This window comes from Triticum aestivum, chromosome 2D, assembly GCF_018294505.1.
Source record: "Triticum aestivum cultivar Chinese Spring chromosome 2D, IWGSC CS RefSeq v2.1, whole genome shotgun sequence".
In the NCBI taxonomy this organism is placed as follows: Eukaryota; Viridiplantae; Streptophyta; class Magnoliopsida; order Poales; family Poaceae; genus Triticum; species Triticum aestivum.
In genome coordinates this window covers 322,714,895-322,731,857 of record NC_057799.1, presented here as the reverse complement: position 1 = coordinate 322,731,857, position 16,963 = coordinate 322,714,895, and positions in this window count along the sequence as shown.

Below are 16,963 nucleotides of genomic sequence, written 5' to 3'. Positions count from 1 at the left end.
GGACCCCAAGAAGACAGCATCTATTGGAGCACAACTAGACCCAACGGTCGGCGCCGCACTAAGGGATTTCCTTCGCGAAAACTGGGATATATTCGCCTGGCACCCTTCTGACATGCCTGGAATCCCACGTGAGCTGGCCGAACATAGCCTTAATATCTTAAAGGGATACAAACCAATCAAACAAGCACTGCGGCGCTTTTCCGAGCCCAAACGCCAAGCTACGGGGCAGGAGCTGGCCAAGCTAATCGAGGCCGGATTCATCAGAGAAATAAAACATCTGGACTGGCTGGCAAACCTGGTGATGGTACCAAAGAAGGACAAATCCTTGCGGTTGTGCGTCGATTTTAAAGACCTCAATAAGGCTTTCCCTAAGGATCCCTTCCCCCTCCCCCGCATTGATCAAATCATTGATGCTACCGCAGGACACGACTCACTGTGCTTCCTTGATGCATATTCCGAGTACCATCAAATCAAAATGAAGGAGTCCGATCAAGCTGCAATAGCATTCATTACCCCATATGGGCCATTCTGCTTCAACACCATGCCCTTTGGGCTCAAGAACGCCGGTGCCACATACCAACGCATGATTCAAACATGCCTGGAGAAACAGATCGGCAAGACAGTTGAAGCTTATGTGGACGACGTCGTCATCAAAACTAGGCACGTCGAAACACTAATAGACGATTTACATCTCACATTCGACAGCCTCCGCGCGTATGACATCAAGCTCAATCCAGAAAAGTGTGTTTTCGGCGTCCCCGCGGGAAAACTGCTGGGCTTCATCGTTTCCAATAGAGGAATTGAAGCAAATCTAGCCAAAATTCGAGCTCTGTCTCAATTGGCTACGCCAACGGACCTCAAACAAGTCAAAAATCTCGCGGGTTGCGTGGCAGCTCTAAGCCGCTTTATCTCCAGATTAGGAGAAAAGGCACTGCCACTCTATCGCCTTCTACGGCGAACCGATCACTTCGAGTGGACGGACGCGGCAACAGCCGGACTGGAGGAAATAAAAACCCTTCTAGCAAGCAACCCAATCCTGGCCGCGCCAACGTCGGCGAACCCATGATATTATACATATCGGCAACACATCAGGTGGTGAGCGCCGTGCTCGTCGTTGAACGAGAACAGGACGGACACAAATTCCCGCTTCAGAAGCCAGTATACTACGTATCCACTGTCCTTACACCATGCAAATCCCGGTACCCCCATTATCAAAAGATAGCATACGCGGTCTTTATGGCATCCCGAAAGCTACGACACTACTTCCAGGAGTGTTCGATCACGGTGGCTTCCGAAGTACCACTCAACGACATAATAAACAACCGCGATGCCACAGGCCGGATTGCCAAATGGGCCATTGAGCTCCTTCCATTTGATATTACATACAAACCACGTCGAGCTATCAAATCCCAAGTACTGGCTGACTTCGTCGCCGAATGGACAGAGGCCGAACTCCCTAAAGAGTACGGCACATATTCCAATTGGGTTATGTATTTCGATGGCTCCAAAATGCTGGCAGGGCTAGGAGCGGGCGTCGTTTTAACGTCCCCTACTGGAGACGTCGTTCAGTACGTACTCCAAATACTATACACAGACTCCAACAACGCAGCCGAATACGAGGCCTTATTACACAGTCTCCGGATGGCTATCTCCATGGGCATACAACGCCTGGAAGTGCGCGGGGACTCAAACCTTGCAATATCTCAAATAAATGGAGACTTCGATGCCAAAGATCCGAAGATGGCAGCTTATCGTAATGCCGTCATAAAAATGTCGGCTCGGTTCGAGGGGCTCGAGTTCCATCATGTGGCTCGAGAGAGTAATCAAGCGGCGGACGTTCTTGCTCGTATCGGCGCAAGCGCGACCCCGTCCCACCTAATATCTTTCTGGAAAGGCTTTTTAAGCCATCCATGGTGTGGCAGGGGGAAAATGACAACACTAGTCCGGATCCGAACATAACCCCAGATTCCGAAACACCGACATCATCGGAGGCTCAGCCACCGAAATAACACCGTCGGCGCATCTCATCATGGCAGTCATTGCCCCATGGACCGAACCCTTCCTGGCCTACCTTAACAGGAAGGAACTTCCTGAGGATCAGAATGAGGCCCGCCGCATTGTCCGGCGTTCGAAGGCCTACAAGGTTCACGACGGAGAGCTCTATAAGAAAAGCGCTACCGGAGTCCTTCAAAGATGTATCTCCGAGGAGGAGGGGCGGCAGCTCCTGGCTGAGATTCATGCCGGTCTCGGCGGGCACCACGCCGCAGCTCGGGCCCTTGTTAGCAAGGCCTTCCGTACAGGATTCTATTGGCCGACGGCCCGAGCGGATGCACAGGACCTTGTCCAACGTTGCGTTGGATGCCAACTCTTCGCCAACCAAAGCCATATGCCCCCCACCGCCCTACAAACAATCCCCATCACTTGGCCTTTTGCGGTCTGGGGACTGGATATGGTTGGACCCCTTAAAGGAGGAAGCCATAAGAAAAAATATTTGCTAGTCATGGTGGACAAATTCACCAAGTGGATAGAGGCTAAACCAGTTAAAACGGCCGAGTCCGGGCCAGTAATAGACTTTATATCCGGCGTTGTACACCGTTACGGTGTTCCGCACAGCATCATCACTGATAACGGCTCCAATTTCACAGCCGACGAAGTGAAAACCTGGTGCGCTAATCTGGGCATTAAGCTCGATTACGCCTCTGTATATCATCCACAAACAAACGGTCAAGTCGAAAGAGCCAATGGTCTTATTATGAGCGGCATTAAGCCTAGACTAGTGCGGTCTTTGAAAGAGTCAGACAAGCACTGGGTTGAGGAGCTCGACTCCGTACTCTGGGGGTTGCGGACCACGCCCAATCGCACTACCGGATTCACACCTTTCTTCACGGCGCAGAGGCAGTACTACCCTGCGACATTATTCATGACTCACCTCGAGTGCGCATGTACGAAGAGAGAGAGGCCGATCTCGATCAGCAGGACAGCTTAGATGCCCTGGAGGAGGAGCGCGACGTTGCAAAAGCTCGTTTCGCATTTTATCAACAGCAGGCTCGCACGTATCAAAGCAGAGAGGTGCGGGCCAAAACTTACAACGTCGGCGAACTCGTTCTGCGCCTGCCGGAGAAGAAAAAGGACAAACTCAAGCCCAAGTGGGAGGGTCCCTTCATCATCGACAAAGTTCTCACCGGAGGGGCGTATCGCCTGCGTGATGCGTCAGACAATCGATTAGAGCCAAACCCCTGGAACGCGGCCAGACTCCGAAGATTCTATGCCTAGCGTGGAAATCATTGTTCGTCTCCTTCCCCCTATTGTTTCCATTATTTTTTCTCTCTCTTTTCGTTTTTATTTTTAGCTTTAAAAGCTTTCGTGCGGTCAGACCGTACACCCCCGACGCATACGTCTTGAAGTATGTACATCTATTATACTTGGGGGCTTCTTGGACAGAAGCTTGCTATTGTTATTTTTCGAGCATCAAGCTCCTCACATATGCGTTTTCTCCCATATGTACCTTTTCTTCGCCATTATATGCATTGATATGACTTAAGTTTTGGCCAAGCTGGGTTGCCTGGCTCCTGTGCTTATGCCCTACGTTCTCGTTAGTTCGGCTAGGGCATAAAGGGAGCACCTCTGCGATTGTTACTGCCGGGTCATCCGGATGTGTACCTCAGACTGGGTGAAGCCGAAAGCTAGCGTTCTTAAGGGAATATTCGGTCGGTGAACTAAAGATGTTTTTGCATTCGTCCCATCATGAACCCCCAGAAGCTATACACATTGTGATTTCTTCATCACAGTTCGGACATGCACATCGATGCATGCACACCCAGGGAAAGGAACCCTTAACGGAACTATTCTCTCTGGAAGATGTTTCTTACACTCTTAATGTAATATAACATAACTAGTCGGATAATTGTCTGTTCAAGCAACTATGACCCCTACGCCTGGTTTCCATGCATACCCGGTCTACTCGGCCGTTCTGGTATTCGGAAACACTCCGCACCTTCGGGTCGAGAGGTTGAAGCGAAAAGGTCCGCCATGACAATCGTTTTCAGCTAGAGCTACATATGCAAAGGAAAGTACATAGTCACTTGGACTCAAAAACTTCCTCCTCTATGCCGTCCAACAGGCTATCTAACTTACAATCCTGCTGGGAATACTTGGCGGCTACTTCTACTTGGTTATATACCAAACTAACGGGAATTTCTTCCCCATTTGACCCTAGCGATCCGACCCGGGCCATGTGATTGGGATCCAGCCTGGTGTACCGCGTTTTCACCATGGCCCAGGCCTCTCGCGCACCCTCTCGGCAGGCCGATATCTTCCATAGTCGGATACACCTCCGCGCTCCCTTAAACAGCTCTACAAGCTCCTCCATACTCCCTGGAGGGGAGGCGGATGGCCATAAGGCCTTTGCTACACTCTGCATTGCCTGCCGAGCCTGCTCGTGCAATTGCGACAGCCCTTGCAGAAGATCACTTGGCAATCCGGACACCTCCTCTTTGGGACGGCCTGTCAGCATACCTGCAATCATAGCTATATCAGCTACTTTTACCTCCAAACTATTATAAGGTAAATCCGGCCACGTACTGAATATGCCGCCTCGCAGCTTTTTGTTCTCCTTCACAGCGTCGGCTAGCTGGGCTCGCACATCTTTCAGTTCTTCGCCCAGTTTGGTATTTGAATCTTGAAGTTTGTTTTTCTCCTGTTTGACTCGGGTCAACACCTGTTCGCCTGCAGCATGTAGTCTTTTCGACTCTTTTTCCTCCAGTTGATCTGACGATCCTATTATGAGAAAAGCTGCAGCGTTAACACAGTCGCTATACAATTACTGTTTCTCGATGGAGGGAAATATTACCGGAAGGCGCCTTCTTGGATTTTTCCAGTTCGGCGGTAACTGCAGTTAACTGCGTCCGGCACTTTTCTAGCTCTTCAGCCAGCAACTCGTTCTTCTCAGAGAGAACCTGATTATGCAGCGATCCTCAAATCAGTTGTACCAACTACTTTAAGTCTCGGGGGCTACTGGCATACGGTTATCATACTTAGACACAGTAAACTTACCTGCACATCTTTCAAATGCTGCTTTGTGGCTCTGCTAAGCCCATCTCGAGCAGCTCGGATGTATGCATCAGCCGAGCTGAAGGCATTAAACGCCTCTTTCGAAAAATGGGGGTCTAGTAAAATGGCCCTCCGGCGTCGATGATTCATGGCGCTCTCCACTTCCGAGTTGGTGACGGACATATTTTCTGAGCCCCCGGCCAAAGGACAGTCTGGCGGCACTCCCATATCGGCCCCCGTCTCCTCGGCTGGGGCTGGATCTCGGCTATTGGGAGTATAACTGGCCGGATCCCCGGACACAGTCCAGCGAACTCTTTTCCTGATACAGGATGAACATTGTCACGCCCAATATGCGACCCTATCCGAGAGGAACTCGAAGTTCCCACCAAGGATAGACCCGCATATTGAAACGCTTTTGCAAGGTGGATATCATTACATCAACATTACATAATAGATGGGGATACATACAAAAGTCACAAATGCCACAAGAATACATCCATACATCATACATAAGATCAACATCCGACTACAGATGAAACACAAACAGAAACTCAAACGACATCCACCCTGCTCCCAGGCTGCCAACCTGGAACCTATCCCCTGATCGAAGAAGAAGCAGAAGAAGAACTCCAAAACAAGCAACATCGCTCTCGCATCATGATCATCGCAAAACCTGTACCTGCAACTGTTGTTGCAGTAAACTGTGAGCCACGAGGACTCAGCAATCCCATTACCATGGGTATCAAGACTAGCAAAGCTTAATGGGTAAGGAAGGGGTAAAGTGGTGAGGTTGCAGCAGCGACTAAGCATGTATGGTGGCTAACTTACGAAACAAGAGCGAGAAGAGGAGCTGAACAAGCGGTCGTCAACTAATAAAGATCAATAAGTGATCCTGAACTCCTACTTACGTCAAACATAACCCAAAAACCGTGTTCTCCTCTCGAACAACCCCGAAAAGAGACAATCATGGTTACGCACACGGTTGGTGTATTTTAGAAGAGTTTTCTTCAAGTTTACTACAACCGGATATTAACAAATTCCCATCTGCCACATAACCGCGGGCACGGCTCTCGAAAGTTTATACCCTGCAGGGGTGTCCCAACTTAGCCCATGATAAGCTCTCACGATCAATGAAGGATGTTCCTTCTCCCGGGAAGACCCGATCAGTCTCGGAATCCCGGTTACAAGACATTTCAACAATGGTAAAACAAGACCAGCAAGACCGCCCGATGTGCCGACAATCCCGATAGGAGCTGCACATATCTCGTTCTCAGGGCAACACCGGATGAGACAAGCTATGAGTAAAACCAGACTTCGAGTTCCCCAAGGTGGCCCCGCAGGCGGCTCGGTTCGGACCAACACTTAGAGAAGCACTGGCCCGGGGGGGCTAAATAAAGATGACCCTCGGGTTGGCCGACGCAAGGGAAGGGGTAATAGGTTGTTAGGCAAATGTAAAACCAAGGTTGGGTCTTCTTGGAGGAGTTTTATTCAAAGTGAACTGTCAAGGGGTTCCCATAACACCCAACCGCGTTAGGGACGCAAAATCCGGGAACATAATACCGATATGACAGAAACTAGGGCGGCAAGAGTGGAACAAAACACCAGGCATAAGGCCGAGTCTTCCACCCTTTACCAAGTATATAGATGTATTAATAATATAAGAGATATTGTGATATCCCAACATAAACATAATCCAACATGGAGCAAACTTCAACTTCACCTGCAACTAGCAATGCTATAAGAGGGGCTGAGCAAAGCGGTAACATAGCCAAACAACGGTTTGCTAGGAAGGCTGACAAAGGTTAGAGGTTCATGGCAATTTGGGAGGCTTGATAAGCAAGTGGTAGGTAACGCGGCATAGCGATAGAACGAAGCAACTAGCATAGCAATGATAGTAGTGAGATCCAAGGTGACGGTCATCTTGCCTGAAATCCCGCTAGGAAGAAGAACGAGTCCATGAAGAAGACGAAGCCAAGAAGACGAACCAAGCGTAGACAAACGAATCCTCACGATCGCAACGAAACGGGAACTATCGAGAAGAAGCACACAACATGGTAAACACACCACACATGAACAAGGCATGATGCTCAACCAAGTATGATGCATAACAAGGCTACATGAGGCTACGCATGGCAAGAGATGATGCATACAAGAACAACACATCAAAGCAAGTTTAAATGAGGCCGGAAACAACATATAACAATTCCGGTATACCCATATGCAAATTTAGAAATTGTTCCAGATCTGAATAAACCTTATGTTCAAGTTGTTAAACAGCAAGTTAAGATGCACCAAAACAATCTACACGAAATTCTAGTCAAGTTACATATAAAGTTCATTAGATTCGGAGCTACGGCTTAGAAGATATGAGCAAAACAAGTTAAACATGGCATTGATGCAAAATGCATTCAAACATCAAGCAAACACATTCAAAACATGGATGCAACAAGGTAACATGAAACTACATGCAAAACTAAGCAAGTTTCATATAGAGCACACTCAAAACGGAGCAACGGTTCAACACATACACATGAAACATGTTTAAAGGACAAGCTGTCCAAAACAGCAACTAGGCATATTGCAAGCATCAAAACAATAGGCTACAGCACCCCAACATGAAAAAAAGGCATGGGAAAGATGTACAGGTAAAGCATAACAAAACATGAACACTGAGCTATCTCTAGAATTCACTAGAACATGCTCAAGAGGACATGGCAAGAATGCAAATAATAACAGTTCACAGACTTGGCAGAAATTCACAGGTCATGACAGAAATAACATCAGGTTGCAATGATTAGAGCTAGCAAACTACAAGTTACAGCAAGCTATCATGGCAAACTAGAGCATGGCATGCTAATACTAAAGGCAAAGAAGAAAACTCTCTTACTGATCTAGTTCCAAAGATCAACAGAAAACATGGTAGCATCCATGCAAACATGGCAAGTGATATGACAGATTCCGACTGAAATTAACAGTTCATGGCAGAAACAACGATAAGTAGGCATATTGGTGAGCTTGTACAACTCACCACAGAGCAATACATGGCATGAAAAGGTGGCCAACAGTAATAAAACACATTTATGGAGCTAAACATGGCAATAGCATAGTCATAGAGTGCATGGATCACTAGCAAAGCACATGGCAAAACTGAACTTAATGTTAACAGGCTGACAGCAACATTATTTAGCAAATTGAGAGCAAGATAACAACAAGCTACAGCAGGATATAAATGCAACCAAGGGCATGGATAGATAGAGCATGACATGTATAACAAAACATCCTTAGTGAACATCTCCAGATTATGCATAGAATGACTTGTAGCAGCAGGTTTACATAGCATCATGATATAACAGGTTCAGCCTAGCAAAACAGCAACAACAAGTACCCTACTACGCAAGCTTGCTGCACTCACTACGAGGCACACAAAAATACATGGATTGCACCACTGTAAAGATGGCATGAATATTCTCCTAGAACATGTAGACATCATGCTCAAAGGATGCGCACACAAAATGCAACGAAAATGACAAAACAACACGTTCTGTTAACAGACAGCAATTAACATCATATAGCACCCCTGCAACGATGATTAGGGCATCAAGATGAACTCAAACAAGCATGCCACAATGTAAGGAAATGTAGCGCATCTCATGATGAACAATTCGGTATATCGTGCATGCAAAACGGAGAAATATGCAAGAAGTTATGGCATGTCAAACATATGCACATGAGAAGGAAATCCTGGGGACTTGGAAGAATCCATATCACCGGATCTGGGGTTGGCCCGGGCGCGTTCTACGAGACGGCGGCGGATCTTGCCGGGTTCGCCGGAGAGTGGCCGGAGGGTGGCCGGAGACGGTCGGGCGGACGAGGAGGAGCACCACCGGGGTCGGGGCGGCGAGCACCGGCCGGATCCGGCGCGGCGACGGCGGAGGACGGCGGACGACGCGCGGCTCCGGCAGGCGGCTGGGTCGGCGCAGAGGCGGACGGCGGAGGGCGCGGGGCGCGTGGGAGGCGTCGGCGGTGACCTCGGGGTGGCGGCGGCGCCGGCTCGGTGCGAAGGGAGGTGCGGGCTGCGATGCTGGACTCCCGCAAGGGCGCTAGGCGGCGGGGCTTACGGGAGCCGGGCATAGGGCGGCAGCGACGCGCGGGCTGCCCCGGGCCCCAGATGGGCTCGGGCGGGCCGTGGCAGGGCTCGCAGGGCCGGCGGGGGTGGGGAGCGCTGGGGGGACGAGGAGAGGCCACGTGGCCGCGTGCGAGTGGCCACGAGCGGCTGCGGGCGGCGGCTGAGCCAATCGGGGCGCGCCAAGTGGCGGGTGTGAGGTGGAGGGCGCCGGAAAATGAGGAGGAGGTGGTTGGATCTGGCTGGCAGCGCGGGCTTCGAGGTTGAAGCGGCGGCAGGAGGTTAGGGGAGGGTTAGGGGCTAGGTTTAGGCCATTTTTGGCATGATGGAGGGGTATAAATAGGGTAGGGGCTAGGGTTTGGGGGTTTGAGGCTGTTTCGGAGCCTCCGATCGCGATCCGACGGATCCGATCGAGAGGGGGGTTTAGGCAGGCCTAGGTGGGCTGTGGAGAGTGGGTTGGGCTGAGAGGAGAGAAGAGAAGGCAGCCCGGCAACGGTTTCCGGAGACCGAAAAAGTCCAACGATGCCGCTATAAGTTTAACGGATGGGCTATCAAACGAGCTCCGAATGCGACAAAACTTGACAGGCGCTCTGTCTACACTATAATAAGACCGCACGCCAAGTTTCAACCCATTCCGAGAACATTTTTATGCCACTCACGATACGAGGTCGGAGAGGGGCAACGGGCGCGTGTGAGCGTGTCGGATCACGAAACGGACAACGGGGAAAAGGACCGGATGCAAGTTTTGAAAATATGAGGATGCAATGCAGATGATGACATGGCAAAATGCAACACGCAAGAAAATGACAAGGCAATGGTGACGAATAAACAGAAGACACCTGGCGCATCGGATCCGGGGCATTACAAACATGAAGGTCATAGTTGGATGTGACTATCAAACAAACATATTTGCAAACCCATACCTCTTTGATGAGGGCCCGACCGTGTCTTCGTTTGCCTTCCTCTTCGAAGGCTTGCCCGGTGCGGGAGCCACTCTCTTCGGAGTCGCTCCTAGAGTAGCACGGTATGTCGAACGCCTCCCCTTTGAAGCACGAGACAGTGCGGTGGGTGAGGCGTAACGAGGGAATCCTTTCGGGGGAGATGTCTCTTGATTACTTACGTGTGAAGCAGGGAGAAGACCTGGGTAATCGGCGATGATGGCCACTTCCGTGCCATCGTAGCTCGCCTGGTAAAACACGCCATTCTCGAGCACCACGAATATATCCGGATCCTCTTCGAATCCGGGGTCAAGGTCCCGATTGTGGCCCTCGGGCTGCGGGGCGGGGCTGTAAAGCCCCTCGGAAATCTTTCGCCAGTGCTGTTATGAATGGACGGGTTAATATTTATTGAACGAAGCTCAGGGAGTGAAATGAGTAGAGTATAAGAGTTGGGGGCTTACCCAGCTAGGAGGACTGTACATGGAATATCCTTCTTTGTGCGTGATGCGCAGGAACTCCTCTTCCTCACCCTTGAACAGCTCGGCCAATATTTTGGCTAAGGCGGTAGGGGTGTCCGGGCCTTTCCTGCCGCAGCGGGAGGCGTCATCTTCCCTATTGTAGTTCCACATGGGAAGTCCTCTGTATTGGAGTGGCTGGACTCCCCGTGCTACGGAGGTCGCCATCACTTCAACTATCGTATATTCGGACTGGGCAAGCGTCCTGATCTTGCTCAGAAGCTGGCGAACTTCCGCACTATCTTCCTCCTCAGGCTCCGAGGGCGCCAGCTGTGGCGTTTCTTCAGAGGAACATTGGTAAACTCGGGGAAACCCCTCCGGACTGGATCTGGAAGTACGACGTCATGAATGTAAAACCATTCAGAGGTCCACTCTTCGGAAGCTTTCTTCGGTGTGCCGGGTAGGTATCCGGTCTCAGCAATACGCCATATTTCGGCCCCGCCCACTTCAAATATCAATCCCTCGTGGTTGCGCGGGACAAGACAAAACAACTTTCTCCATAGATCAAAATGGGCCTCACAACCCAGGAATAGTTCGCATAAAGCGACATAACCCGCAATGTGCAGGATGGAGGCTGGGGTAAAATTGTGCAGCTGGAGGCCATAGTACTCCAGAAGCCCTCGGAGGAAGGGGTGAATTGGAAATCCCACGCCCCTCAACAGATAGGGGATGAAGCACACTCGTTCCCCCGCAGATGGATTGGGGAAATCCTCCGCCTGGGTCTTGCCGTTGAAGGAAGCAAGCCCTGCTCGAACAGGGACCAGATCCGCAGGGGGAAGAAATCCCTGCGTTTGCAACTTCGCCAAATGGCTGTGGGACATAGAGCAACTCTCCCACTCGCCTTTCTCTGGGTCGGAACGGGAGGAGGAGCTGGGAATGCTAGCCATATTGGGTTGGTCTTTCCTGGCAATCTCTGAGGATTTTTCTACGCGTGGTGCCGAATGGATCTGAGACCCAATCTCTTTAAATAGACGCTCTTTCTTGCATGGCCAGGGTGTTATTTGCAAAAAATACCCTGACCGTCCGCATTCGCCCGACACGTGGGAGCTGAAGTCATCGATGCACAGAAGCCAAGGGGTGCAACATTGAATTAAAAGCCGAATACATTACTTGGAAACCGTCGGAGGGGGAACCCGCCTTGCAATGCCGAAGACAATCTGCGCGCCGAACACCTCGTCATTGAAGCCTAGTTCGGGGGCTACTGATGGAGTCCTGGACTAAGGGGTCCTCGGGCGTCCGGCCTGTTAGCCATGGGCCAGACTGATGGGCTGTGAAGATACGAAGACCGAAGACTACACCCGTGTGTGGATGGGACTCTCCTTGGCGTGGAAGGCAAGCTTGGCGACCGAATATGTAGATTCTTTTCCTTTGTAACCGACCTTGTGTAACCCTAGATCCTCCTGGTGCCTATATAAACCAGAGGACTTAGTCCGGAAAGGACACATACTCATTACCATAGTCATACAGGCTAGACTTCTAGGGTTTAGCCATTACGATCTCATGGTAGATCAACTCTTGTAATACTCATATTCATCAAGATCAATCAAGCAGGAAGTAGGGTATTACCTCCATAGAGAGGGCCCGAACCTGGGTAAACATCATGTCCCCTGTCTCCTGTTACCATCGACCTTAGACGCACAGTTCGGGACCCCCTACCCGAGATCCGCCGGTTTTGACACCGACACCCCCCTCCACAGTTACACAGCTCGGTCATATCGTCGTAGTGCTTAGGCAAAGCCCTGCGCTGGTAACTTCATCATCACCATCGCCACACCGTCGTGCTGACGGAACTCTCCCTCGTCCTCAACTAGATCAAGAGCCCAAGGGACGTCATCAAGCTGAACGTGTGCTGAACGCGGAGGTGCCGTACGTTCGGTACTTGGATCGGTTGGATCGCGAAGACGTTCGACTACATCAACCGCGTTACTAAACGCTTTCGCTTTCGGTCTACAAGGGTACATGGACACACTCTCCCCGCTCATTGTTATGCATCTCCTAGATAGATCTTGTGTGATCGTAGGTAAATTTTTTGAAATACTACGTTCCCCAACACTTTTATGACAGGCGATTTATCTTCATGGAAGTGGACACTTCCGTGATGATAATTTTTGTAATGTCATGGAACACTTCTATGACAGCACAGGTATGACTATCTTGATTCTGTCATAAAATCGTCATGGATGTACATGCATGACAGAAAACGTGACCTACTGTGACAAACACGTATCATCACGGAAGTGTATTTTTTTGTAGTGGTATCAGGGTGCTTGTTGAAGTTGAGCTTGGCCGCGAGGCGTTGTACTTGGTGCTCGATGGTGTGCCTTGTATCTTCATGCACCTTCTTGAGATAGGTTGCTCGTGCGCTCGCGTCCATCTTGATGCGCTCTTGTAAAGGTAGAAGTAGAATGTCCAATGGGGACAACGGATTGAAGCCATAGACGACCTCGAAGGGGGACTTGCCGGTGGTCGAATGTCTTGCGCGATTGTAGGCATACTCGGCGATTGGTAGACACTCTTCCCACTCCTTGATGTTCTTCTTGATCAACACACGTAAGAGAGTGGATAGCGTCCGGTTCGTGACCTTCGTTTGGCTATCGGTTTGTGGATGGTATGTTGAAGAGAACAAGAGCTTGATTCCGAGCTTGGTGCATAGCGTCTTCCAAAAGTATCTTAGGAACTTGACATCGCGGTCTGACTCGATAGTCTTGGGTACTCCATGTAGACGCAAGATTTCCCTACAAAAGAGATTTGCAACATGTGAAGCATCGTCTATCTTGTTGCATGGTATAAAATGTGCCATCTTAGAGAAACGGTCCACAACAACAAACATGGAATCCTTTCCATTTCAAGTTTGAGTAAACCAAGCACAAATTCCATACTAATATCTTCCCATGGGTGATACAAAATAGGAAGTGGCATATAGAGACCATGGGATTGAGCTTTAGACTTAGTTTCGCGACATGTAGAGCATCGGTTGGTGTAGCGGGAGACATCTCGGAACATATCGGGCCAAAAGTAATTCTTTGTTGAGAGCATAGCGAAGGTCTTGTCGCGTCCAAAGTGTCCCATAAGTCCACCTCCATAAAGCCTCTTGCAAAATTAAGAAACGAAGAGAAGACTCGGGATGTTCCCCAAACAAATCGTGCATTCTTGTTACTTAAGGCATGCAAAGGGGATGCAGTAGTGCTAAAGTCCTTAACGAATCTATGATAGAAACCGGCTAAGCCAAGGAAGCTTCGCACTTGTTGCAAATTCGTTGGTTGGGCCAAGTTTTAATAGCATCAATTTTAGCTTCATCTACATGAACACCCTTAGAAGACACAACAAAACCCAAGAAAACAAGCTTGTCAACACCAAAAAGGCATTTGTCCATATTAGCATAAAGGCGCTCTTTCCCTAGGTTTGCAAAACGGTTCTAAGATGGGTGACATGATCTTCTAGAGACATGCTAAACACAAGAATATCATCAAAGTAGACCACAACAAAAACACCAATGTAAGTTCTAAGAACAAAATGCATCACACGCATAAAGGTGCCCGGTGCTTCGGATAAACCCATAGGCATAACTAGCCATTCATACAAGCCAAACTTGGTTTTGAAAGCGGTTTTCCATTCATCACCCTCTTGGATGCGAATTTGGTAATAGCCACTCTTAAGATCAATCTTAGAAAAAATGGTGGCTCCGCTAAGCTCATCTAGAATACCATCAAGCCGTGGAATAGGATATCTATAATGAATGGTGACAGCATTGATAGGACGACAATTGGAACACATGCGAAAACTACCATCTTTCTTAGACACAAGAATAACCGGTATGGCACACGGACTTAAGCTTTCACGTACATGCTCGTACGTTGTCAATGAGTTGTTGGACTTGCCATTGTATTTCCTTGGTTTCTTCGGGGTTGACGCGTTAGGGTGCCTTGTTCGGTAATGGTGCGCCGGGGATGAGGTCGATTCTGTGTTTGATGCCGCGTAGAGGAGGTAGTCTTGGAGGTAGCTCATCAGGGAAGACGTCCTTGAACTCCTGCAATAGGGAAGACAACACTAAAGGTAGATGGTGAGAGGTGTTAGTTTTTGTTGCCTCTTCCTTGCACAATAGGACATAGTGCATAACACTTGATGGGTTCTCACACACTTCTCTCATCTCACTTTTGGTACAAAATAGCACTAAGTTTTTCTTGTCGCTCATCGTGGAGGCACTCAATTTTGGCTTGTGGCGCTCACTCTCTTTTTGTTGGTTCTCTCTCTCACTTTCTCTCCATGATGGGTGGTTGCTTGCTTGTCAGCGATCACTTGGCTTGGTGACATAGGTCGTAGCACGTACTCCTTCCCTTCATCTTGAAGCTATAGTGATTGGTTCACCCATTGTGGATGACGCCGCGATCGAATTGTCATGGTCGTCCAAGTAGGAGATGGCAAACGGACATGGGAACCACATCACACTCCAAAGTGTCTTCGTATGCTCCAATCTTGAAGGAGACTTGAACGTGTGCTCCACTTGGATGGTGCTGGATTCGCTAAGCCATTGGACCTTGTAGGGGCGAGGATGCTTCATCTTGACCAATTGTAGCTTGGAACATAGCTCTTCACTTGCCAAGTTGTGGCAACTTCCTCCATCGATGATGACCTTAATAGAACGATCGTTGATGCCTGATTTGGTATGGAAGATGTGGCAACGTTGGTCTTCCTCTTGTTGGTGTTGAAGCGTCAAGACCTTGGAGACAACGAGAGCCGGACTCGAATCATTGTCAAAAAATACTTGGTCATCTTCATCTTCATTCACTTGCCGGTGCATTGCGACATGCTCAAGGGCTTCCATTTCTTCTTCACTCAGAGAGTCGTATGTGCCATCATCGTTGGCAATCATGATGCGCCTTGTGGGACATTGGTATGTCTTGTGGCCTCGGCCTTGGCAAGTAAAACACTTGATGGAACTTGTCTTGTCGGTCTCATCGTTGGGAGTCGTTGATGATGAAGATCTCGGCTTGAATTCGCTTGTAGTAGGAGGACGACTTGGTGTCGAAGTTGACGAAAATTTCCTGTAGTTGGACTTGCCGCCGTTGCTTGAAGAAGGCTTGGTTGATGTAGAAGGCGGTGTAGTCGTTGAAGCTTGGTTGTAGGAGTCGTATGTCTTGGAAGGGCATCACCATCTGGTTGTTCTTGTTGATCTTGGCGTATTGGAGCTTTCTCTTGGACCGAAGGTTCATTAGCTAGTCGCCGTAGTCGTTCATGTTCACGTAGACATGCTTGTAACTCATTGCCATGAAATGGATTTTGTGGAGCTTGATGAACTTCATGGTCGTCGCGACGTTGTGGACGAGTCTTGGAGGACTTGCATGCGAAGAAAATTGCGAATAATGACGACTTGAGTGGCTCCGTCTTGAATAGGACGAAGATGTAGAAGAGAGATTGACCATCATGGCTCGTATGTCCTCCTTGAGATAAGCCATTGATGTGTCGAAGTAGTCTCTCGTACATACTCGTATTGTCGCAAGTCGGTAGCGAGTATGTCGATGCGGTCGCCCAATGCTTCATTCTCTTGATGCAAAGCTCTTTGCGCGCCAAAGAGGTGGTTCTTGGTGACGTAGATGTTTGGGTCCTCATCTTGCTCGATGAAGAGCGGGTTCGAAGAAGTAGTTGGCCCATCCATCATCTCAAGCAAATGTGAGTGGGAGAATGGAAAGAACTAGATCAAAAGTACCTTACCCGATGTTGAAAATGGATCAGTGATCACTCAATAGTGTAACAAAGGAAATAGCACAATTGGTACCAGATCTTGTCAATTCTCACACCTACACAAATAAAGCCTTTGGTGGAGCTTGGTTAGGATGGTGGCACAAAATTGATGCAATTGCTAGCAAGATTCAATAATGTTGGAAAAGATTCACAAATTCGCAAATGCAACAAGTAGACCAATAGCAATATGGCACACGGAAACACACACACACAGAGAGATAGATAAGTGGGGTCGTGCAACCAAGGAACGAGCTCAAAATGTGGAATCCATGGAAAATGCTCTTGTTGCACAACTCTAGAGAGACGCTAGTACGATTGCACAATAGGCGGATAGGAGACTTGTGCACAACCTACAAAGCAAAAATGCAACGACTTCTATCCCAAGTATGCTATATGTATGATGTTCGGATGATATGATCCAAGATGATCGAGTATGACAATCTTAATGTAGTATGATGCTATGGTTCTTGCTTAAAAGCTCTTTGCTTATGTTTCTCTTTTGCTTAAAAGCTTGTTGGCTCTTTCTCTCTGAGCTCTTTCGTTGGCCACTTATGCAAAACTTCACGAACCAAGATAGCAATTGTGTATATGCGATGACA